The 23,879-nt window shown below is 51.7% G+C and overlaps 1 protein-coding gene across 3 annotated transcripts in view; it reads left to right on the forward strand.

Moving 5' to 3' along the window:
- Positions 1–1,856: 1,856 nt before the first annotated feature.
- The window catches only part of FRMPD3 (FERM and PDZ domain containing 3), a 153,120-nt gene continuing 131,097 nt past the window's right edge, over positions 1,857–23,879 (forward strand). The window contains exon 1 of one of the 3 annotated variants that reach the window (XM_074964395.1): positions 1,857–1,876. The gene's annotated coding sequence lies outside the window, so the exon portion shown is untranslated. Of the gene's footprint in view, positions 1,877–9,342; positions 9,534–11,109; positions 11,254–23,879 lie in introns of those variants that run through there. The other 2 variants (XM_074964393.1, XM_074964394.1) reach the window with 2 other exon arrangements.

Genomic DNA, 23,879 nt, shown 5'->3' on the forward strand with positions numbered 1-23,879 from the left:
CATAGAGGCAGCACCAGCGGGCCTTTAAACAGCCAAAAGCACACTCAACAGTCATTCTGCGCTTGCTCAGCCTGTTGTTGAACTGCTCCTTGCTGCTGTCAAGTTGCCCCATATATGGCTTCATAAGCCATGGCATTAAGGGGTAGGCGGAGTCTCCCAGGATCACAATGGGCATTTCGACTTCCCCTACGATGATCTTCTGGTCCGGGAAGAAAGTCCCTGCTTGCAGCTTCCTGAACAGGCCAGTGTTCCGAAAGATGTGTGAGGTCATGCATCTTTCCGGACCAGCCTGTGTTAATATCTGTGAAACGCCAACGGTGATCCACAAGCGCCTGGAGAAGCATTGAGAAATATCCCTTGTGATTTATGTACTTGGTGGCTAGGTGGTCTGGTGCCAGAATTGGAATATACGTGCCATCGATTACCCCTCTGCAGTTAGGGAAGCCCAATTGTGCAAAGCCATCCACAATGTCACACACGTTGCCGAGAGTCACAGTCTTTCAGAGCAGGATGCGATTAATGGCCCTGCAGACTTCCGTCAACACGAGTCCAATGGTCAACTTTCCCACTCCGAACTGGTTAGCGACCGATTGGTATCAGTCTGGAGAAGCCAGCTTCCACAGTGCAATTGCCACACACTTCCCCAATGACAGGGCAGCTCTCATTCTTATGTCCTTGCGCCGCAGAGCTGGGGCGAGCTCATCACACAGTTACATGAATGTGGCTTTCCTCATCCGAAAGTTCTGCAGCCACTGCTCGTCATCCCAGATGTTCATGATGATGTGATCACACCACTCAGAGCTCGTTTCCCGAGCCCAAAAGCGGCATTCCACAGTGGTCAGCACCTTTGTGAATGCCACAAGCTAGTATGTGTGGCAAGATCAATGTCGCACTCCTCTGGTCTTTGTAGTTTAAGAAATAACTCCACTGCCACTCGTGAGATGTCGGTCAGAGAGAGCAGCACACTGGTCAACAGCTCGGGATCCGTTCCTGCAGCCTGAAGAGGCAGGGCAGGGCGCGCAGGACACAAACTGTTGAAAGACGGCGCCAAATGCGGATGGAAGCACAGCGATTGCTGGGATGCAAAGCAATGCATCACGGGGCATTGGGACAGGACCCAGGATGCCCCACAACACCTCCATCTTCCCACAACACTTAGCGGCAGAAGAGGAAGAGATGCTCTGTGGGATAGCTCCCCAGAGTGCACCGCTCTGAATACCACTGCAAGTGCCACAAGTGTGAACATGCTATTGCGCAGGCAGCTGACAGTGTGAACACACAGCAGTGGTTTCCCTTCAGCGCTCTCTGAGCAGCGCTGTATCTCTGCCAGTGTAGACATGCCTGAAATACTCCAAAGATCACACAAGATTTAGGTTGCTTCCGGTCCCAAGAGACCAGTCACTCACCCCAGGTCAGTTTGTACCTCAGATCTCACACCAAAGACAACACTTGTAGCCAATCCTATAGTAAACTAACTAAGGATTTATTAACTGGGGAAAAGAAATGAGAGAAATTTAAAGGTTAAAGCAGGCAACATATATACACGAATGAGTTACAGTCTATGATTCCAAAAGGTGACAGAGTTGTAGCAATCTGTCAGCTCTGAATGTCTTTTAGGGCAAGCCCAAGTTTGACTCTGTGGATCACTGCTTTTGTTTCATAGCTCTGGCCCTGTGAGAGTCCACACAGGGCATGTCTACACTTACCTCTGGAGCGATCAACCCAGCAGGTGTCAATTTATCGCATCTAGTGAAGATGCAATAAATTGACTGCTGAGCATTCTCCTGTCGACTCTGGTACTTCACCAGAGCAAGAGGCGCAGGCGGAGTCGACGGGGGAGCGTCAGCAGTCGACTTACCACAGTGAAGACACCACGGTAAGTAGATCTAAGTACGTCCCCTATCCTTATTTCCTTCTTCCAGAATGCACGCTGATGAGATGAGCCCTTTTGCATGTAGCCTCTTCATAGGTGTCTGGGGCAATTAGCAAAGTCTTTGTACTGTGATGTCCCACAATGGCCCATTTAGCCTTCTTGATGGATAGGAGACTTCCCTCCTGACTGAATTCACAGGTTCAGAGCAAACATTTTTTACAGTCATAAATCAAAAACTTAAATATTACCTTATAGTATGTGCTAAAGATATTATAACTGAGATTAATGCATGTAACAACTAACAAGCATTTCATAAAGCTTACACACATTGTTATAAATCCAATACCCATCTTACCATACTAACACACAGGTCAGCTGGACTGGCTTCCAGCAATGAATTTGTCAGTGTTCAGCTGAGGCCTAAAGCCTTGGCAAGAGCTGGTATCAGTGTCACACTCATCTCTTCACGCACCCCCTCTGAAAAAGGCCTGCATAAATAGATGCTAAGTGCAGGAAGCCCTTGTCAGTCAGGGGTACAGTATTCCTCTTTATTCCTGGCCTTTGCTGTTGTCTAGGGCAGTGGTTCTCAAAGCCGGTCTGCCGCTTGTTCAGGGAAAGCCCCTAGTGGGCCGGACCAGTTTGTTTACCTGCTGCGTCCGCAGGTTCGGCCGATCGCGGCTCCCACTGGCTGTGGTTCGCCACTCCAGGCCAATGGGGACTGCGGGAAGGGCAGCCAGCACATCCCTTGGCCCACGCTGCTTCCTGCAGCCCCCATTGGCCTGGAGCGGCGAACCGCGGCCAGTGGGAGCTGCGATTGGCTGAACCTGTGGACGCGGCAGGTAAACAAACCGGTCTGGCCCACCAGGTGCTTTCCCTGAACAAGCGGCGGACCGGCTTTGAGAACCACTGGTCTAGGGTGTAGCGTTGCCATATGCTGTTCAACAGTGGCTGGTTTCCACTCCAGGAGTAGTGGGCATTGCAGTGATGGGTGGAGTGATTTGTATCTGTGTGATTTGTGAGGTGCTGCAGAGCCCTTTGGGATGAAAGTCTCAATGAGAATATCAGCCATTACAATGCCTCATTTTTGGGGGGGTGGTGGGGCAGGGGGGGAAAGGAAGTGGGAACGTGCCTTTGAATATTGCAGTACTGCTCCCTGATGTGCCCCAGGGGTGGCGAGGAGAATGCTGTTATAATGAATGGGAAAGAGATTCTTTATCTAACACTTTATCTTTATCTGCTGAACACAGTCCGACCCTGTTTTTTCCCTGGCTCCATTAGCTCCCACACTGATTAGGCACAACTTACCTGTGCTGCCCAGTATCACCAGTCAAGTCAATGGATCTATACCCATACCAAGGCTCCCTAAGGCAGTGGTACCCAAACTTTTTACTAAGGCAGACTACCCCTGCCCCATCCCCTCCCATTCCAACCCTCCAACCTCCTACTCCCCCCCCCCCCTTCCCAGCCCTCCAGCCCCCTACACCTCCTCTCCCTTCCCCTTCTCAGCCCAAGCTCCATGCTTGGCTCTCCCAGCCTGGCCACCTTCTGCAGGGTCAGCAGACCCCTCTCTGCTGCCAGGGTCACTACCAGGCTGCTGACTGTGTGCTCGCTGACTTCAGCTGCTTCCCCTGCACTGCTGCCGCCAAGATCCTCCACCCCACACCACTGCCTGCTGCCCAGGGGAAGCAGCACCATTGTGGGTGCAGGGGGAAATGCCTCTGGGCCTACATCTTTCCCACAACTACACCCTTCCTGCAATTTGGGAAACAGTGCCCTAAGTGCCTGGGCCAGATTTGGAAGTCATGGAAAGGACATGGACTAAAGCTGGGCGTATAGATCTGGGTTTTTCTGTACGCTGGAAGTCTGAAACATTGAAAAAAAATTGTTTTAGGTTGACCAGAAGACAGTTTTTTTTGGTAATTTTTAGAGAATCAAAAAGTAAAAATTCATTTTGGGTCAGTGGAAAAGTTCTGGTTCAAGAGAATCAAAGTGTTTTGTAATTTCGGACCGTTTGTAAACGTTTTTGATTTTGTTTTAAGAAAATTAAAGGACATTTCAAAATGTTGATTTGAAACATTTAGATTTTTTTCAGATTTATTTGGGGGGGAGGGGACTGATTTTCGACGAACACAATTCCGTGAAACTGACATGAATTTGGTACATTTTTCTGGTTTGTCAAACCTGCATTTTTCACTGAAAAAAGTTTCAGCTGAAAATTTTCACCCACTTCCCCTGCTGACACGCTACCCAGCACGTACTCGAAACCCCCCCAGTTATCGCTTTTTTTGTGGATCGAAAACGTTGCACGGAGCTTGTCCCGCTTCTGCCCTTGGCTCCTGCCTGTGATCCCTGGGGGAGTGCGAGGAGCCAATGTGGAGGCAGGCTTGGAAACTCCCAGGACTCACGAGCCAGGCAGTTTGGTGACTACAAATACCTGATGTGCTGCCTGCTCCCCTCTAAGAGCCCATGCAACAGGGCATCTCAAAATGCCCTCTTAGCATAACTGCGGGGGAGAGGACAGATCCTTTGGAAGATGACACTGTCCCCCTTCCATTTCCATTCTGCCTTTTGTGCTTGCTTTCTCCTTTCTCAGCCAGCCAGGCCGGCAGTTACATCAGCTGCTTTCCCAGTCCTTGACAGAGCTGTTTAGTTCTCCCATCCCACTGGGTAGCGTGGGCTGATTGTATTTTTCTTTGCTTAATGGAATGATTATTATAGCCTTGCCCCGCATGCCGCTGCAAGGGGGCTGGAGCCCATGCGGCCCTGCAGAATGGAGTTCGGCTCCCCTGCCAAGCCAGCATGGCAAAGGTGAGGCTCCTCCACGTGCCGGCTTAGATCCCACTCGCCGCTGTCGGCTGAGCGAAGTCCAGTGACCTACTGAGCTGCTTTTTAACGGAAATCTCTCTCTATTCAGTGAGTTTAGTGCATGTGAAAGGTGATCCAAAGTCCTCCCTCTCCATAGAGCAGGCACAGCGTGGGCCACAGAGCATGCTCCCGCCACGCTGCTTTGTGGAGCGGCGCTTTAGGGACCGCTTCTAGGGGTGATCAGGTCCACACCCCCTTTGGCCCCTCTGCTGGGATTGCAATTAGAGCCAGTTCTCTGATTCCCAGACCAAGAGGACCTGGCCTGAGAACCACCACGCTCATTACACATCAACTAGTAAGGGCTTCTGCCCACTTTTGTCTTGGGCACCATTCCAGTCGGTGATGTAGGTGGGAAAGTGCACGGGTAGTGGCTTTGGCATGTTACATTTTGAGGGGGAAATCACAGATAAGTTATGAGAACACAGAATACTGCCCAGAATACAGAACCTGCCCATTCCTGACATTTGGGGTTTAGCCTGGCAAAGCCCAACCCCCTGCTTGGCCCATTACCGGTCCCCAGCCATTTGTCTTCCTCTTTCAGAGTGTTTTACACCAGTCCCTCCAAGGCCTCTCTGGATCTCTCTTTTTCTGAATGGCGAATCTATCTGCGGTGTCTGCAGACAATCAAATTCAAAGGGGCTTAGTCATGCCTGTCCAGGACATTCCTGTAGCAAAACTTACAAAAAGTGCAAGCTCGGGGCTACTGCATAAGCCTGTCACCTCGGGAGTGACAGCCTGCCTGTGGCAGCAGTGAAGGACTTTGCTCGTCCTCCATCTTAGTCCTGAATGTTTGTTTCTGTGCAGAATCACTACAGAATGCTGCCTCGTTTTCTGCCTGCTTGGGAAAGATACATGACTGGACCCTGGCTGCAAGGCCAGGACTGTGATGCAGCAGCAGGGCTATGCAGGCCCAAGATAGGAACAGCTGTGGGTCAGGAGAGAGGGGAGTGGAGGGTAGGACTGGAATACTAGAGGATCTGCAAGTTGAGATCATGAAGTCTCAGCAGGGGGCAGGAATGGAGTAGCAAGAGGATGCTGCGAATCAGAATTGACTATGCTCTTTTAAAAGAGAAAACAATCCTACACAGACACACCCCCAGTTGCAGTCTTCTTCCTGGGCAAAATAAGAGTAACAAAACTCATTGTTTCCCCACTCTCCCTGTCCTTTCCCTCTGTTGTCCCCGATTATGTCCTGTCTGCATTCTAAAGGGTACGCAACCTGGGCAGGAAGGTTTGGATAGTGGGATCCTGTCGCAGGTACTGCTGGAATAGAAATAAGGAATACTAAACCCACTGTTTTCTTCTGGGCTTTGTGGGCTTTAATTTTGTACACTGATAGCCCAATGAGGGGTGCTAAGGCAGGTAGGACAGAGGTGCATCAGCAGAGCTGTGTGAGGGTCCAGTAGGGCTGGCGGAGGCCTCCCAGTGATATCTGGTGACACTGCTCACCAACAAACCAAGGGCTGGTGTGGATTTTGTTAGCAAACACTCTTCAGTTTGGGTGTGTCTGGGGGTGGAGGTGCGGGGGGCTATCTGACTGGCTAAAATTAAAGAGCTGGCTCAGGCTGAATCCTCCCGAAAGGCTGAAAGAATTTGGTTAACTTAAAAAAAAAGTCCCTGCATCTCTTCACTTCTTGGCTCCTGCTGGGAATGGAAGGTAGGATAGGCCATGCAACAGGGGATGATGAGGGGAAGGGCTGTAGGAGATGGGACCAGCATCATGAGCTGGTAGGATCCCAATTATCTGGACTCCTTGGGCATGTGGGTAACTGGGAAGCAAGCTGAAGGAAGGATTGGATTGTCAGGGGCTGGCATGCCCAGCACCTGTAGGACTCACAATGTCATGTGGTGTTTCTGACCTGATGGGTGATCTCAGAGAGCCTGTTCTTCCGCCAGTCCCAATCCGGTCTTGCAGACAAGTGCTCTGGCTGCTGCATCTGCACTCACTGCGTGGCGATAAGTGGAGGGCAGCGGGAAGTGGAGTGCCCTGGCCCCGGCCCCAGCCCACTCCGCTCTGCTCCCCTGGCTCCCAGCCTTGGGGCTTGGGGGCAGGGGGGGAACCGGCCCCCAGCACTCACCAGCGGCGTGGCTGGGAGCCGGAGGAGCAGAGTGGGCTGGGGCCAGGTTCCTCCACTTATCGCCGCCCAGTGCGTGCAGGGCGGACCTGACCCCTGCTGCCATCCTCAAGGGAAGGGGGATGGAGTGGGGGTGGGGCTGGGGCAGAGCAGGGGTGGGAAGAGGTGGGGCGGAGCAGGGGCAGGGCTATGGGGAAGAGGGGTGGAGCAGGTGCCCCAAATTTCCTGGTGCCCTACGCAGCTGTGTACTTTGCGTATGGGTAAGGATGGCCCTGCCTGAGACCTTCTAACTCCTTCCCGCCAGCCCCAAGACTTCCTCTTCCGGCCATCCTCACCTGACTGAACGAACACCCCACAGTGCCTCCCGGTAACCGAAAGGGCCTTTGCGGAGTCCTCAGATGTGACACCACATCTCATGTCCAGCACGGGCTTCTTATCCCTCAGCTGCACACATAAAATAACATTAGCAGAGCACGTTACCTCACATTCTCCACACGGTCTCTCGCTCCCTCGGCTCCCTGAGGGTGCTCTGTGCAAGGGGACTGCTTCCAGGCTCCCCCCTCTGCTCCTCTCACCCTGCAGGTTTGGCTTGTTTGCCTTTTTCGGTGCCAGCTCCCCAAGAAGCTTGTAGGGTGACCATTTTACTGCTTGCAGTTAGGCAGATGGGCAAATGGTCAACATTTCTTTTCTCACCTCGGGAGAACAGAAAGGGTTAGTCAGTGCACTGTGCCCCCCTGCACACACACATGCTTGCTCCATGGCAGCATAGCCAGGGAACACTGCATGTCATGTTGGCATAGCACATCTTGTGCGTGTGCGTCAGGTCTTGTACAGAGACTGCCACGTCAGAGTGGCTTCCCCGTGCCCATGTGTTTCATGACATCATTTCCAGGGCCCATCACACAGCGATTCCTATCCTGGCATTGCAGTTCTCTGTATTTCATACAGCAACCGCCTGGTTAGCATCATGGTTCTTAACTCCCCTCTCCATGTATTTCATGGCCACATTGCCAGGGGAGGTGGCCCGGAGCACTGTGCCAACGTTGCCTTTCTCGGCCCCAGTGTTGGGGGATATGAGAGGCAGATTGCTAGGTGGACATCTCTGGTCTCCGTTTTCCCTTTTTTCTGCTCAGGGTTGCATTAGGCTCTCTCATTAATTAACTGTTTTATCATTCTCCCTGCAGGGCGGTTTCCCCCCTGCCCCCAAGCCTGCTCCTCCCTCCCACAAGTGGAGGCCTGGGGCCACCCCTCCCCCCCGCGGGGGGGCTATGTAGGGCACCAAAATGGCTAGGGACGGCCCTGGTCTTGGGATCTGGCTGAAAGGGACTTGCATTAGTTCATCCATGGGGATTACTTGTGATGAACAGAATAAGAATTTGCTCCTTCGGTGGGGAGTGGAGCTGCACTGACATGGTTTTCCTGCCATGGCCTTCAAAGAGCACCTGCCATCCTTCAGTGAGCACCCCGCTCCTGAGTCTTGGAACCAGGACCAGAGTGAGCATGACAGGTGGTGAAATGTCCTAATGCAAAGCCCCACGGTGGGGGCCGCAAAGACCCAAGCCCTGGAGTGCAGGAAACCCGGGGCTGTGAGTGGCCCCTGGGGCAGGACACCCCAGCAATCAGAGAGGGCCTGTTGGACACATGTGGTGCAGTTGGGTGTGCACAGAACCACAGAAGATTAGGATTGGAAGAGACTTCAGGAGGTCATCTAGTCCAACACCCTGCTCCAAGCAACATCAACCTCAGCCATGCATTCCCCCATCAGGTGGGTCCTCTCCGGAGGGTCACCTGCCTTCTGTCCAGCAGCTCCTGGGCTGAGCCCCATGCGGTTGGGACAGCTCCCGCCCTCTCTTTCTCCGCAGGGCGTAGGTGTGGTGGGGGAAAGGGTGGCCCCCAATTTGGGCTGCGCAGCTGGCCGGCTGCTGCTAGAGGCTGGAGCGTTGCTTGGCCCTGCAGCTCTTTAGTATCCGCTCTGCGCCCCCCATCTGCGTCGACCCCCGGGCACCGCTGGCTGTGCAGCCCCCTTCCCCTCTCCCACCCGGCTCCCCGCGCTCTCCCTGCTGCCCCCGGCTCCCCCCTGGGGCCGGCTCCGCGGCGCTCGGGGGAGGGCGCACGGCGCAGGAGGGCTCCCCAGGCGCAGCGCCTCCAGCCAAGGTCACGGCGCCGAGCGGCGGGTCTCAGGAGAGGCGCAGCCCCGCCCCCGCTCACGCTGCTGCCGCTGTCATTCCCGTCGGGGGCCCGCCGGGTGTCCCGGCAAGGCGCTATGTGCCCGGCTCCAGCCACGGGGCGCGAGTCGGGGGCCGGCGGGGTGCTCGGTGGGGACCCGCTGTGGCTCGGGGCTGAGGGGGCAGCCGCCGCGGTGCGTGTCTAACCCCCTCGCGGGCGGCGGGGCCCGGTGGCTTTCCCCGCTTTGTCTCTGCCCCGAGAGCGGCGCTCCGCGCCCCTCCCTCCGCCCTGCCCGGCCGCCTGGCCCTGCGCCGCAGCATGGACACGCCGCAGCCGGGGGGCTGAGCGGAGCGCGGAGATGGAGACGGCAGGAGCCTGCGTGCGTCGCTCCCAGCCGCCTGCACCTCCGGCAGAAACTTCCCGGGGCAGCCCGCTCCCTCCCCAGCCCTGCTGCTGCCCGGCGCTGAGCCCTGGCCGGCCGCGCTGCTGGTGGGGAAGGCGGGAGGAGTAGAAAACACCGAGCGGAAGGACTGGAGGGGCAGCCGCCAGCCAAGGTAAGGCGCGCGGCTCCCGGGGGCAGCTCTGCGGCCGGTCTGGGGAGGGCCGAGGGCGGGGAGGAATTGGGGGCGACCAGCAGCCGTGCCCGGCTCACCCCAGCCCCTCGCTTGGAGTCCGAGGCTAGTTCTGCAGCAGGAGCCAGCCCCAGGGCTGCTGGCTTTGCCGGCTGTGTTCGAAGCGCTTCCCTCGGCGCGTTTGCCCGGCTTTCATGACAGGGCTGTCGGGTGGGCGCGCAGCGGGAGAGGTATTTGCTTGGAGACCTGTGAGGAGTAATGGCCATGGTGTGCAGACTTGCCTGGTTTGTGATGATCAAACAGCCATGGGGGGGTAGACTACACAACTCCCTTCCAGGAACACACCCAAGCACACACAGAAATAGTATATCCCTATACCCTCAATCCACATACACACACACGCACCCCTCCGTATGCACACACAGCCCTCGCCACGCAACCCCCCCCCACAGCACCCTCTGTCCAACTTGCACAGTCCCATCCCTACAAGTGCACAAAGTCCTCTGTGCATATACACAGCTCTGTACATACACTCAAAGCCCAGCCCAGTCCTATGCACTCCTGGCCCCAGAATACACACATATGTCTGCGTGCCCTGCCTGGGGCACCATGTGTGTCGCTTTGTGCCTGGAGTGCACTGCGTATTAGCCCCTTGGCTGGAACAGAGAGGGTGCAATGAAGAGTCCTATGTGGTCCAAAGCCACACCCTGAAGTGGCTGTGCACTCGTACACACAATGACTCCCCCAAAACCACTGTCCCGGAAATTGAAGTGTGCTCCTGGTGGGGTGTGCAAGCACATAGGCTAGGGCCCCACCATAGCAACTTAGAAATGTATCAAATGCACACTCCATAAATGTATGCACATCCCTATGCATGCATGCCAACAGCTCCGAATTGCATCTCATGCTGGGACGTGCGCACACACCCCCTCAAAAATGTGTGTGCATTCCTGTGCCTGCATGCCGAGACCCCACGTGTGCATGCACACAGATGGTCTCCGAATTTCATCCCTCTCTAGGAAAACAGGTGTCACTTTTAACTTCTGCAGCTGCTGCTCCTCTGCCGCACCAAGGGTGAGCTCTGCAGACTTGCTCGTTAGGGGCCAGTGCTTGTCTTTGCAAGTGTTCCCCACTTTTGAACTGAAATGTGTGGGTTTGGGAGCATCTATACAGCAAAGGTAAAGTGCTGGTGCATTTAATGCTTTGGTCAGTGGCCCTTGGCTTCTGCTGTGCCAGCATTGTGCACTGGGGGTGAGCAATTTATAATCAAGAGACCATCTTGTGAAACCTACTGCACTGCAACCATGGTAGCTCAGTTTCTATGGGGATGGTTTAAAGCCTTCTTCAGAGTGTAGATTCCCAGGGAACTGTAACTCTCCTTGGCAGCTCCTTTAGCACTGGAAAGACCAATGTTTGATTCTCAGGGGGATTGATGCGCATGAGAGAGGACTGTTTGATGCTCAGGGAGTAGGATCTTTGATTGGGAAGTTGTTTATTGCACTGCAGAGACTGCAGCTTAGTTTCTCTGGGGGGCAAGATCCTTGCATAAGCGCTATCCTTATTGCATTGCATGTGGATCAGTTGGGATTTTGCACACTGTCATTGCTGCATGTCTCGAGTTTGATTCGCCAGTGCTGGGAGAGGAGTTGGTTTCCTGTTGCTTTCTGCAGACTGCCCATTTGACAACGTCCCCTTCTCCAGGGTGAGTGGAAATTCATTCTCTGTTTGTTCAGCCCTGGGCTCCCTCGCTGGTCTCCCAAGCTTGGGTTAGAGGAATAATTCTTTTTTGAAAAGGCAATGGATCTAATGAATAAAACCGAAGATTGTGTAAATCACAGGAATTAGGAGATCAATGGCTGGCCCTGCATTACTTCTCCTTTGTAGTTATGGTTTTAATAATCTTGGCAGCGAGTTACCTCTGTTCCCCCATTGATGCAATCTTTGTGTTGCTACTGTTGGGACCCCTGGTGTCGATTAGGCTGTATCACTTTGACCCGTTTTTACCACCAGGCTAGCTAAACATGCTGAGACATGGTGATAAAAGAGGGTTTTGCTCACTGAAGCCTTATCCACATTAGAGCCAAAATATTCAAAACTGGGTGTCTGAAGTTGTGCTTCTGAGTCCAGTGTTAAGGAGCTAAATTAGTGGCCTGATTTGCAAAATTGTTGAGCACTCAGCATCTCCTATCGACCTGAATATGAAGTATTGGATGCTCAGGGCTTTTGGACATCAGGTGCAGATGCTGCCGTGTTCTAAGCCGGCAGAACCTCTGGCATGGTCTCAAGGTGTAGCCCCCTGTAGCGCTCTTGGGAATAATCCAACGGGACATTGGGATGTCACATCAAAAAGAAAATGTCCCAGTTGAGTGTGAATGATAGTGCTCTGTGACCAGTGCAGTTGGCGACCCAGCAGAGCCCCCAAGATTGGGAACCTGAGTAACCGGCAGACAGCGCCCCCTAGTCAGGGAGCTGATACCAACTCAGCCTTTTCGTCAAGAGCGGACTGTGAATGTTGTTTGTCTAAGTGTTCAGAAAGTACAGTGAATTGAAAGGGAGCTGTGCAACGTGGACATGCAGAGCAGACACAAACACAAACACCAGGGGCACTTCCACTCACGAAGGAATGGGCAATGCTAAGGTGAGGGCAAAGTAACGGGCTCTCACAGCTGATAAGAAAATTAGGCCTCTTCTCCATCAGTTCCAGTTTCCAGCAAGGCGCTCTCGGATTCAGCCCGACTTCCTGTGCATCCTGAACAGGAGAAAAGGAAGAGTGAGAAGGGAAGTGATGAAGGCCTAGAGCCTGCGTTTCAGAGGAGAAGTGCAGGGCTTAGTGATTATCCCTGGCTCCAGCAGGTGGCAGATTCTTCACAGAGGTAAATGGCTGGGAAAGAAAAGTGCCACCTTCCAAATTAGCAATGGAAGAGGCCGAGCTGGGCTCAGGTGAGAAAGAGGCTTTTCTGTCTCTGTTGATAACATTTTGTACAAACTCAGAAATCTGTGGCGCTGATAAACTTCTTCATGTGTGAGCTGGGCTGGTTCCAGGCCGGGCCTTTTGAATAATGCATAGAAGCAAAGGGTCAAATCCACTTCTGTGAGAAATCTCAGAGCAGGATGGAATTTAAAGATAAGGCAGATACTAGTGGTGCCTTGTCTTATCCGGTACCCATGGCAGGCCACGCCTGGATCAGTCTCAGGAGCCCTTCTGGGTATGATAGGTGCATGGAGCATGCTCAGAGGGTTAGCTGCCAAATTCCTGAGAGATTGACACCAGAATCAGTTGCAAATCAAAGGAGCATCAAGATCAAGGGAATGCTTTCCCCATTTGCTTTTTGTTCACCCCTGGCTGTTGAGGAATAGAGATCTCCTACTGCTTATATGGAGCTTTGCAAACACCAGTCCTGCTGCTGCTTCTGTTGAAATCAATGGCAAACTCTCCTGGCTTTCAGTGGAAGCATTAGTTAATCTTGCCTCACAACCACCCCCTGGGAGTTAGCTGTAGTTAAAGCCAGCTTTCTCACAGCAAGATTACGCAGCTGTTATAAAGCATTCATACAATGCCATAAATATACATGGTTCTCCCAGAAATACATGAGACTTGTTCCCTGCCCCGAGGAACCGACAGGCTGAATGAGACAAGGCACAGAGCAGCAGACTTGGTGAGGCTGGGGTGCGGATTATTGAGGAAGAGAAGGGAGTTGGGGTCACTTGAAGAGATGAGGCTTAAGGAGGGATTCAAAGGGATGACGGGGTAGTCAGAACCCTTGCTTGGGACTCGGGAGACCTGGATTCAATTCTTTGTTCTGCCGTGGGCTGTGTGTGACCCTGAACAAGACTCAAGATCTTCCTGTGCCTCAGTTTCCCCATCTGTAAAATAGGGGTATTACACTGCCCTGCCTTCCCATGAGGATCAGTACACTACAGATTGTGCGGTATTTGGTACTGTAGCCCTGGGGGCCAGAAAAGAACCTATAGCTAGAAGGTGACACAGCTGGTCATGACAGAACTGAGACTAGCACTCAAGTCTGGGAGCTCCTCATCACTGGGTATTGTACTGTTGCCTCTCCAGAGGTCCGGGAGTTATGGGAAGGCTCTTCACATTTGTAGTCCAGTTACTCATTGGAGCTATAGTCTGGCTGTACTGTGCACAGTCGCCTGCTCCCTCGTTACCACCTGTAGGGGAGACAGTCCTCTAACTGTTCCAGTTGCTCCTGCCCCAGTTCCATTTAACAAATGCTGGGGAGTTTGGAAGATGGGAGGCAGAGAAGGGGAGCTGACCTACCATGGTCCTTCACACCTCTAGGCCACCCATTCAAATCCAGTTCAGTGCAGGAGTGGTGAAAAGGTGTTACCATCAGCTCATTGGCAACGTGCATGCAAAGTGGTGGTGGCATTAGTCAGGTTCTTAGTAGACGGGTGTCCCCATCACAAGACCAAACAGCACGAATGGCACCCTCGTTGGCAGCCTCAGTAGAGCAAGTGAGAGCTAACGGGGACTGCTGCCCCCCCTCCCATCCCAGAAGTGGCTCCTCTAGGCCAGGGTCACGGCACGTGATAGGGCAGTGTGGGGGAAGCTGTTCTGAGGACAGGGGAATTCAGTCTCCACAGCATGTCAATTAGCCAGCTGCTTTCGCCAGCCCTAAATTACAGTGGAAACCAAAAAGATTTGGGGGCTTGGCATGCTCTTGAGCATCAATTCAAGCTGCAGTGCGAAGGTTCAAGTCTAAGCAAATAAGACTTCTTCAGGGATTTCACACACACACAGGGCCAGATCCTCAATTGGCGTAGATTGGTGTTGCTCTGCTGGGTCAAGGCTTATTTACATCAGTGGTGGCTCTGTTGCACACACCAGCATGGCTGCATTTCTACTTCCCCATCTGCTCTGTCCTTGCCCTGTTTCCTTCCTCTCTCTTTGTCCTTCATCCTGGCTCCTGATGGGAGGAGTTCCCAGGGTGTGCACCAGGGCAGGGCAGGACTTCGGGTGCCTTGGTAGGCTGGGGAATAGGACGCTCTGGACATTGGAGTCTTGCAGGGCTTTGCGTGGAGCCAACTCCACCAGCTGTTCTGACCAGCTTTGGAAACAGAAGCTCCTGTCCGTCCACATCCGGTCTTCACAGCATGTCTCGAGCAGGGTGGATTAATGCCCAATGACGTTAAAAACACTCCGAGCTCTTTGGTGTTCTTGCTCGCTCTTTTAAATTAATCAAAAGCTGGCTTCCACAGCCAGTCGATAGTGAGATTTATCACTTAAACAGCATTATTGATTGCATGGGAAGCCTGGTTTCATATTGATAGATATGTACGCATGCAGACAAGCTGGTGAGCCCTGTGCTATTAAAGGCACAGAACGTGTTGTGTCTGACCTACCCCCCACAGCTGGGGAGCCACATCTGGTGCCCAGGGGGCATCAGCCTGGCAGAGCCAGCACTCCCTATTTGAGTGAGAGCAGTGGTCTCTTTGTGTGGCACCATGGCCAAAGTTGGCCTTTCCTTCCTTGTCCACTGGGCTTTCTACAGGGCGACACCTTAACAGGGCCTGGTTACTGCCTGACTGTCAGCATTCAGATTTGCTGCTTATACGGGAGCCGCCTGCTGTGTTAGCCTCTCTTGTACCCCCATGCTCACCTCTGCCTTTGGAGAAGCTCACCATGCTAGCAGGAAGTGGGACAGCGATATAGGCAGAGCACCTCCTTAGCTCACTATGGAAGTGCTTGTCCACAGTGCTGGCTGGGCTGGTTAATGAATTGTAGGTGTCCTACCGCAAATCCTGCTGCTGCCGTCAGTGCCCCCTAGAGGAGCAGCTGGCCTGGCATGGAGCCTTCATCTGGAAAGTTGACAGCAAGGCTGGGAGTATGTTAACATGTGGGATGGGCACCTCGAGTGAGACGAAGGAACCTTTATTAGCCGTTGCTTTGATCTTTCTGAGCAGGCTAGTGGTAGACCCATCAAAGGAGCCCTGCGGTGCCCTCCTCACTGTCCATATATTCCAACGGGGTGGCCATGATGTCCATCAGCCAAAGAGGCAGGGAGAAATGTGAGGCTTTGCCAGGCTGTAAGCAAGGGAGACTGAGCTGATGTTACTGTGAAGGGTGCTCATGGTGGTATTTCTCCATGAAAAGAGCAAGGCGTCGCTGTGGTCTGAAATGGCTCTTCTTGTAGATTAAGGAAAACATCAAGAAGGAACCAAGTTAAAGTCCCCATGAGAGACAGCTGTGTGTGTGTGTGTGTTCTAAGAAGGTGCACCAACTCTGTGAACAAAATGGCAACTGTCTTTGCACACGGGGAGTGCTTAGAAACTGAAATAATTGAATGCATATAAACAAAAGGCCTCCATTTCATAGCTACATATGCCTTGCACATGTCTGTGCTGGCCGAGGATACTGATACGTTCAGGGTGGGTTCCTTGGTACTAAAACTACTCCAGAGAGGAATGGGGTGGTTTTTCAAAGGCTCGGGGGGCTCTGCACAGGGTATTTTGGTAACAAATAATAATGCTGCACTAACTCTGGGAACTGTCAGACTGTTCCAGCAGTAGCCAGCTCCCCACTGCCCTTCCCCACCCTCTCTTGGAAGTAGGGCTACCAGTCCGTCTGTTGCACCGCCAGAAGAGGCCAATTGCCTGCAGTGATTCCGGGGCATTTTTAGGGATACCTGCTCCAGCGGGGCAGTTGTTTGGGTGATACCAGTTGAGGGGAGGTCCCAGAGAGGGAAGGTATTATGGAGGTATTGGTGTGAGGGGCTCTCTGTTGGGTGCGTTTTCTCAGATAACAGGTATCTCAGTTCCTGCTCCTCTGTAAACGGAGTTTTTGAGGTCACCACCATGTAAATCTTTGTGGGGTTGCAACCTGAGAGCTCACATTTCCTAACAGGCAGTTCAGTGGCCTCCATGAAAGGAGTTTGGTGACCTCAGTCCAGTTCCCATGGGATGGGGTCTGCATCTCAAACCATTATGACAGCTGGTGCAGTATTGGCAGAGAGGCCAAGGACGTGGATAGCGCTGGAGGCTGAGCTATCCCCATATCCTTAGGCAGTGCCACCAGGCCTGATCTGAAGCAGGGCTGAGCTTGAAACCTCTTTATCGGGAAAGGCTCTGGGTCAGTGGAGCCCAGTCACAGTAGGGTGGTGCTCAAGATAGGATTAAAAACCAAGCCAAGGTTCTGCTTTACCAAACTTTTCACTCTGACTGTGTCGTATGTACTGCACCGTGTTGTACTGTGTTCCATCCCCAGCGCATGGTAATACCTGTCTCTGCAGCACAACTTGCCTCGCGCTGCCCTGCATTCTAATTCGCTCTTGCTGCACAGCAACGGTTGTGCAATGTACTGGTCTGCATCCTCTACTGCACCTCATTGTATACTGCACTGTCTGACACTAGAACTGTTCTCTCCCGAGCTGTGCTGCAGTCTCCGACGCTGGTGTGTGCTCTACTGTGCCTCGTTACGCTATAATCACACTGCATTGCCCTGCCTGGCCCCGGACTGCCCTCACCCTGCATGGCACTGAAAGGCACTACCTTTTACTGTGGTGTGCGCTTCAGAACTGTATCCTGCCGCACAACACGTCCTGCCGCTGGGTATAGGAAACAAAGGGGTCGGCTGGGGTCTGAATGAGACTTTAAAAGTAGGGGGAGATGAACCTGTGGCATCCTGTCCAGTGCAGAGGCATGGGCAGTTTTGGGGGGAAATGTGGGGGGCTTCACTTGAATTCAGTTTTGCTCTGTTGTCCCTTTAAGTCCCTGCAGTATGACTTGCCTGAAATTGCAAGTCCCTGCTCCCTGAAATGACACATCTGGTAGCTAGCGCAGCAGGTCTGTCCTTGAATAATGAATTCTCCATGAATAACAGAGGTCCGGAGTGCGAGTTAGTTGCATGTCCTGCCTTGAGATTTCATGGTACAGGCCAGTTAACATAGACGGAAGACCCCAATCTTTAAGGCATGTTCTGCTCCAGTGACTTTCTTCAACCCCCAGGAGCAGTGCAATGCCCGCAATTGCAGCAGCAACCTCCAGCGAGTCCTGCCTCACAGTAGAGGTGGAGTCATGCATGCAATTCAGGCGCCAGTTTACTCTTCTTAGCTAACAATGTGATTTGTCTGAGTGTGTTTGTAATGTTCCCATCTCAGTAGCGTCTAGGCACATTACCCAGATTATATGGAACATCAAATGGAGATAATCCCTTACTCTGGATAGTCTGACAGTTCTGGCTCAATCACTCATACATACACCTGTGACAGTCTATAGACAAGCCAGTGTCTGATGAAGAGGTGTTTCTTGCACTCAGAAAGTCAATAAACCTGGGTTCTGGAGCTAGAGACCCTCCACTAAAAATACTATCCCCCCAGCCCCCATCTAGGGATTGTCAGCAAAAGTGCTTTAGCCACTTTGAGGCTAATGTAATGATGCACAGGGAGAGAGGCAGTGCTGAAGGCAGCCAGCTCCCAAACCAAGTCGGGCTTCATAAATGAGCATCAGCACCTGGAATTGTGCTGGGTAATTTAGCATTCTCCTACCAATCCAGTAGCTATAGCACATTGAAGCCGGTGGGACGCTTTGGTCTTCACAAGTAGCCCCAGGTATATTGTTTCCCCTTTTTTTACCTAAGAAGCTAGTCAAAGTTTGGAGCCCTGGGGATGTTCCAGTTGGAGGTAGAAATTGATAGGCTGGTATTTTTTTAATGCAATCTTGGTTATTTAGAGGAATGTACCAAGTCCTGCTTCTCCAAACACAGGAGGAGCCAAGAACAAAAGGAACAATTTCTTTGTTTCCAGCCCTAAGCCTTTTTAGCCACCTAGAGCCTAAAGCTCTCTTTCTAGCTTATCCCAGGCTCGCACTTTGATCACCGGCTATTGCTGGGCTTTCTGCCTCTCTCTCTGTTCTGTCTGTTCTCAGTTTCAATGTGCAACACCTTCCTTCTCTCTCTCTCTCACTATTCAGCAAAGCCTCTCTCCCAATCTGTCCAAACTCCTGGGTGCGTTCACAACCCCTTCTTGTCTTCAATAGGGGGACTTCTCATTAGCTCATCCTGGCAGTTATGTTAATTGGTAGGTACATTCACACCCACTTCCAGTGACATTTTAATTCAACCCAGAACAAAGTTTCGCCCAGCCCATAACGGCATCGCTGCAGCAGGCCAGCCTGGAAGTGACAAAAGTGCAGTTGATTGTGGTGAGGGCTGCATTCTCAAGGAAACCTTTTAGCAAGCCACAGATGGGTTAAAAAGCCCTGAGCGACTGTTGCTACCTGGGAATCCAAGAGTGGGCAGGGCTTCCGATGTGCCCTTCCTTTGTGTCCATCTTTGCAAGGGGAACTTGCATCTATACTTGGAGTTCTCAGGATCTTTCTCTGTTCATCAAATGGTTTCCCCTTTGCAACTCACATCCCCTCTTGTCTTCTTCGTGCTGAGTTTGAGCAGCTTGCTGTCCTCCACCTAACTGCCCGGTCAGGTGCTGGGAAAGCAAGGAGACTGCACCCCCTGGAAAAGGAGACATAGCATGGAGGTGGTGTCCACATACTGAATGTGTTGCAGCCCAAAGGTCTCTGTTTCATCCAGGGCTTCACCTACATGTTGAACAGGAAGGGTGGCAGAATGGAGAGCCCTGCAACACCAGCATGAGTGGGCCCCTGGGATGGCTTAGCAGGTAACCACAATCACCGCCCCCCCCCCCCCAAAGTCTTCCCAAGAACAGTCTCCTCCCTTGCCTGCATGGTCTCACAAATGGATTAGCATCACTGTGTGATCAGTGGTACCCAAGGCTGCTGATAAAGCTAATGAAATCAGCCCGGATAGCTGACTTTTGTCCAGTTAGGGGAGCTAGACAATCAGAAGAGAGGCTTTGGTGAGGCAGTGTTGCCTCGTGGATAGGACACTGGACAGGGTCTCAGGGGACCTGGATTCTATGCCTGGCTTGGACAGGGTCTCTAGATGTTACTCCAGACAGTAACTTCCAGAAGTAGTGATCGTCCAGTCCACCCTTACCCACTTGATGTTAACAAAATAGTGTTGTATTTTTATGAAGCTAGCTAAAATAGCACACAAGAAACATGTCCAGTCCAATCTCCTTTGTCATCTCATCTTCGTTTAAGGCCAGGGTGGCAGGAGGGAGGAGGAATGAAGAAAACAAAACACAAAAGGGAGTTTATATCCCATGTCACCAAGATGTGCCTAATGTTATAATCTCTCAGGGCTTCAATTTGTGGAGGTTAAACCTGTATAAAAAGCTCTTCCTCAAGGAGAGGCTTGTCCCGCATTCCCTTTATGGGACTTGCTGTGAATCTGTTTCCAGATGGTTATGTGGCATGCTTGGACTATTCAAATGTTGAGGCAGTTCTAAAGCCTGCTGCAGATGGACAGAAAGCACTGTTGCAATCTATGAGTGATCACTGTATTTCTGTTATCCCGGCCAGGGCGCCAGGAAAAGAAATTAAATGAACCCACTGCTACTGCTTTTATGGATTCATTTCTCTCTAGTGTTCAAGCCACACGTTGTCCCAGATCCCCTGCCAACAGCAGGGAGCTAACTGGTAATGCAGATGCTATTAATAAAGCAAGTGTTGTTACATATTCATATAAGTCAGATTTCTAATTCAACTACATGGAAAAAAATATTCTGTAGCAGAGAAACATTAGGGAAGATAATGTAAGTTTCATTCTACCAGCATTGGCACATCCTGCTCTGTTCAGAATCCTTTGTTTCAGGATTCCTGAATTAAATATTCCATTTGGCCCTCTCCGATCTTTCTCTAGACGATTGTCTGCTGGCTTTGCATCCAAGCACTAGGGGCATTTTTGTCTGACTGTTTAACTTTGTTTGCTGGGAGGAGCAAAGATCCATCATTTCCCATTCTGACAGACCCTGTTGATTGGCAGTAATGTTATCCTCTTAGCTCGGTACCTGGCAAATGTAAGTTCCCCAGGGGAGGTTTCCTTGACTTGATTTGAGCTAGATACTTTGATCTGCACTTAGTTATTCTTGCCTAGCACTGTCTGAGGCCACCAGGCTCCATAGGCATTGGTGATTCCCTGGGTACGTCAGGACGGAGGGAGGACTAATATCACACCTTAGGGTTTGTCTACACAAGAGCTGGAGGTCTAATTTCCAGCTTGAGGAGACAGATCCACGCTGCTCTGATGGAGTAAGCACACTAAAAACAAGTGGGGCCACGGCTGTGCCTGGGGCGGGAGGGACTAGTAGCCCTGAGCATGCACCTGTGGTCTTGGATGGGATCATACTGGGGGTGCCTAGCCTCTCCCACCTCTCCTCCTGCCGTGGGTACACTTCTATTCTTAGCTTGCTAACTGGATCAGAGCTAGCGTGTGTATGTCCCCTCCAGCTGGGAGTCCCAGCTTCAGTGTAGCCACATGCTTAGACTCTTTTAGGCCCTTCCGTCAGGGCACGAGTTAGTAGCTCAAACACAAAACATAGGCAAAGCAGCAGAGCCCAGCAGTTCCACTGCCCAGAGCTCAGAGAAGCTCCTCCCCGTCCCCATCCAGGTACAGGTACACTAGAGCTGGAGGAGATTTCCAGCTGGAGGAGGCGCACCTGTGCTAGCTCTGATTGCTAGAATTAGCAGTGTAGGCACAGTGGTCGGAGGCGCTAGCAGCCCAAGTACATACCTCTGACAGGGTCGTGCTTGGGGCGGCTGAGCCCCTCCCGCCGGTAGTGCCACGACGGTTACACTCTGTTTTTAGCACGCTAGTTCAGTCCGAACTAGCTTGGGTCTGTCTCCTCAAGCTGGGAATCCCACCTTCCAGCTCCAGGATGATGCACCCTTCCCTGTAGTCCCTCGCTTCAGTGCCCACAGCTGGAACGAGCTCTCTCAGCCCTTTATAGGGATCGCCTGACCCCTTCTCAGTTGGGTCTGATAATTGTAAAGGGCCTTCCGGGAGCAGAGCACCGTGGTATCTTTCTCCTGACATCCCATCCCCATGATGGTGGCATTCCATTGTAGCCCTCTGCAAATACATGTTCCACCCAAGCCAAGCTGTGTGGGTATCTGTTTCCTAGTAGCCAAGCTGTTCCCGTTTTAGGGCAGGTTCTGCATGTTAACTTGCTGTTCAAACATATGCACTCCGAGAGCTATAACCTTTATTCACCTTGATCACAACTGTGTGGAACCAATTGATCAATTTGTCCTACTCTTCTGTTTCCCTTCCTGACTGCGTCAGCTGCTCTTCTACCCTGTCCATGAGAGTCTCTGTATTAGGAGCTCTGACTCTCAGAGAGCTGTGCAAGTTTAACATTGACTGTGTGGACAGGGTCTATTTCTCTGCTTGATTCCTGCACTGTAGCATTTTGCTAAGGACAGCTTCGGGAGGACTGTGTCACATACGCAACCCAGCCAGCCTGGCTGGCATTTATGCCATTTGCTACTATTCTATATGATCAAACAGGAGGAATGCCATCTCAACAACATTGTGTCAAGGCATTGCATCTCAGGGCAGTGACATTGCACAGGGCCTTAGGAATATGATGGATGGATAGATAAACAGAGAAGAGATTTGGGGCAGACGCCTTCTTTCTTTATTTTGTGTATTTTATGGCAGTGGTTCTCAGCCAGGGGCACACGTACCCCTGGGGGTACGCAGTGGTCTTCCGGGGGTACATCAGCTCATCTAGATATTTGCCTAGTTTTATAACCGGCTACATGAAAAGCACTAGCAAAGTCATTACAAACTAAAATTTCATACAGACAATTACGTGTTTGTACTATTCTATACGCTATACACTGAAATGTAAGTATGGTATTTATATTCCAACCGATGTATAATTCTATGGTAAAAATGAGAAAGTGAGCAATTTTTCAGTACTAGTGTGCTGTGACACTTTTGTATTTTTATGTGTGATTTTGTAAGCAAGTAGTTTTTAAGTGACGTGAAACTTGGAACGAGCTCTCTCAGTCCTTTACAGGGATCGCCTGTCCCCTTCTCAGTTGGGTCTGATAATTATACAGGGCCGGCTGGCTCCAGCCCCCCTGGCCCTTCCAGGGGCAGAGCACCGTGTTATCTTTCTCCTGACATCCCAGGACATGCAAGACAAATCAGACTCCTGGAAAGGGTACAGTAGTCTGGAAAGGTTGAGAGCCACTCTTCTATAGCACCAAGGATGTTGTATAGGAGTCAAGTATGACTGCAGGATCCAGGAACATCGCAAAAGAAGTGCTTGTGATGGGTGGGCTCATGTAGATGAAATGGGAATGAGCCAGCCGATAATGGGACACATGCAGTGCTAGGCTGGAAGCAGATATACAATGCTGTTTGGTTTTACAAACTTTGTGTTTTGACCTGTGGAGTAACTTGTGCTCTCCAGCCACACATACATATGTGTATATAGTGACAGACCCAGACCAGTGGGGTACAGGAGTCTGGTAGAGGCAAATATACTGGCCACTGGATGAACAGGTTTCTGTGCCCTGACTAACCAGAGCAGGGGCTGCACTAGAGCAATCAGGAACCTGCTAGAACCAATTAAGACAGGCAAGCTAATTAAAACACTTGGAGCCAATTAAGAACATACCAGAATCAATTATGGCAGGCAGATTAATCAGGACACCTGGTTTAAAAAGGACCTCCCAGCGGTTAGTGGGTGTGTGTGTGTGCGTGCACAAGTGTGCAAGGAGCAGGGAGTGAGAAGGTGTGCTGCTGGAGGGCTGAGGTGTACAAGCGTGATCAGGCTTCAGGAGGAAGATCCTGCAGTGAAGATAAAGAAGGTGCTGGGGGGAGGCCATGGGGAAGTAGCCCAGGGAGTTGTAGCTGTAGCTGTCACACAGCTGATACAGGAGGTGTAGACAGCTGCTATCCACAGGGCCCTGGGCTGGCACCCGGTGTAGAGGGTGGGCCTGGGTTCCCCCCATTCTGCCAATTCCTGATTGGACATAGGAGGAGTTGACCTGGTCTGTGAGCAACATCAGAAGGGAAGGTCTAATTTGGAAAGGGATCTGGCCTGTCCCCGACCCACTAGGTGGGACAACAGAGACTGCAGAGATTATTCTCCATTTCCCCTACGCTGGCCAGCGATGAGGTTAGCTGAGTGAATGGTGAGTTTGAGCCTCTAGCAGAAGCGGCCAAACTGAGGGCTGCCGTGAACCTCTGAGGTGAGCAAATCTGCCAAAAAGCACAGGACCCACCAAGGCAGAGGAGGAACTTTGTCACAATATATAACAAAGTGTACTGAGAAATCCCAGCAAAGGGCTAAATACACTTACAGAGCTGTTCCTACAATAGGACATGCTTTTGTCATCCATGCCTCCCAAATTGCAGCAGCATTTTACAGTAAGCCATAAATTGGAAGAAATACCTTTTTATTCATAAAGCATTATGGATGTGTCTGTAAATGA

This window comes from Natator depressus, chromosome 9 (genome assembly GCF_965152275.1).
Source record: "Natator depressus isolate rNatDep1 chromosome 9, rNatDep2.hap1, whole genome shotgun sequence".
Lineage (NCBI taxonomy): Eukaryota > Metazoa > Chordata > Testudines > Cheloniidae > Natator > Natator depressus.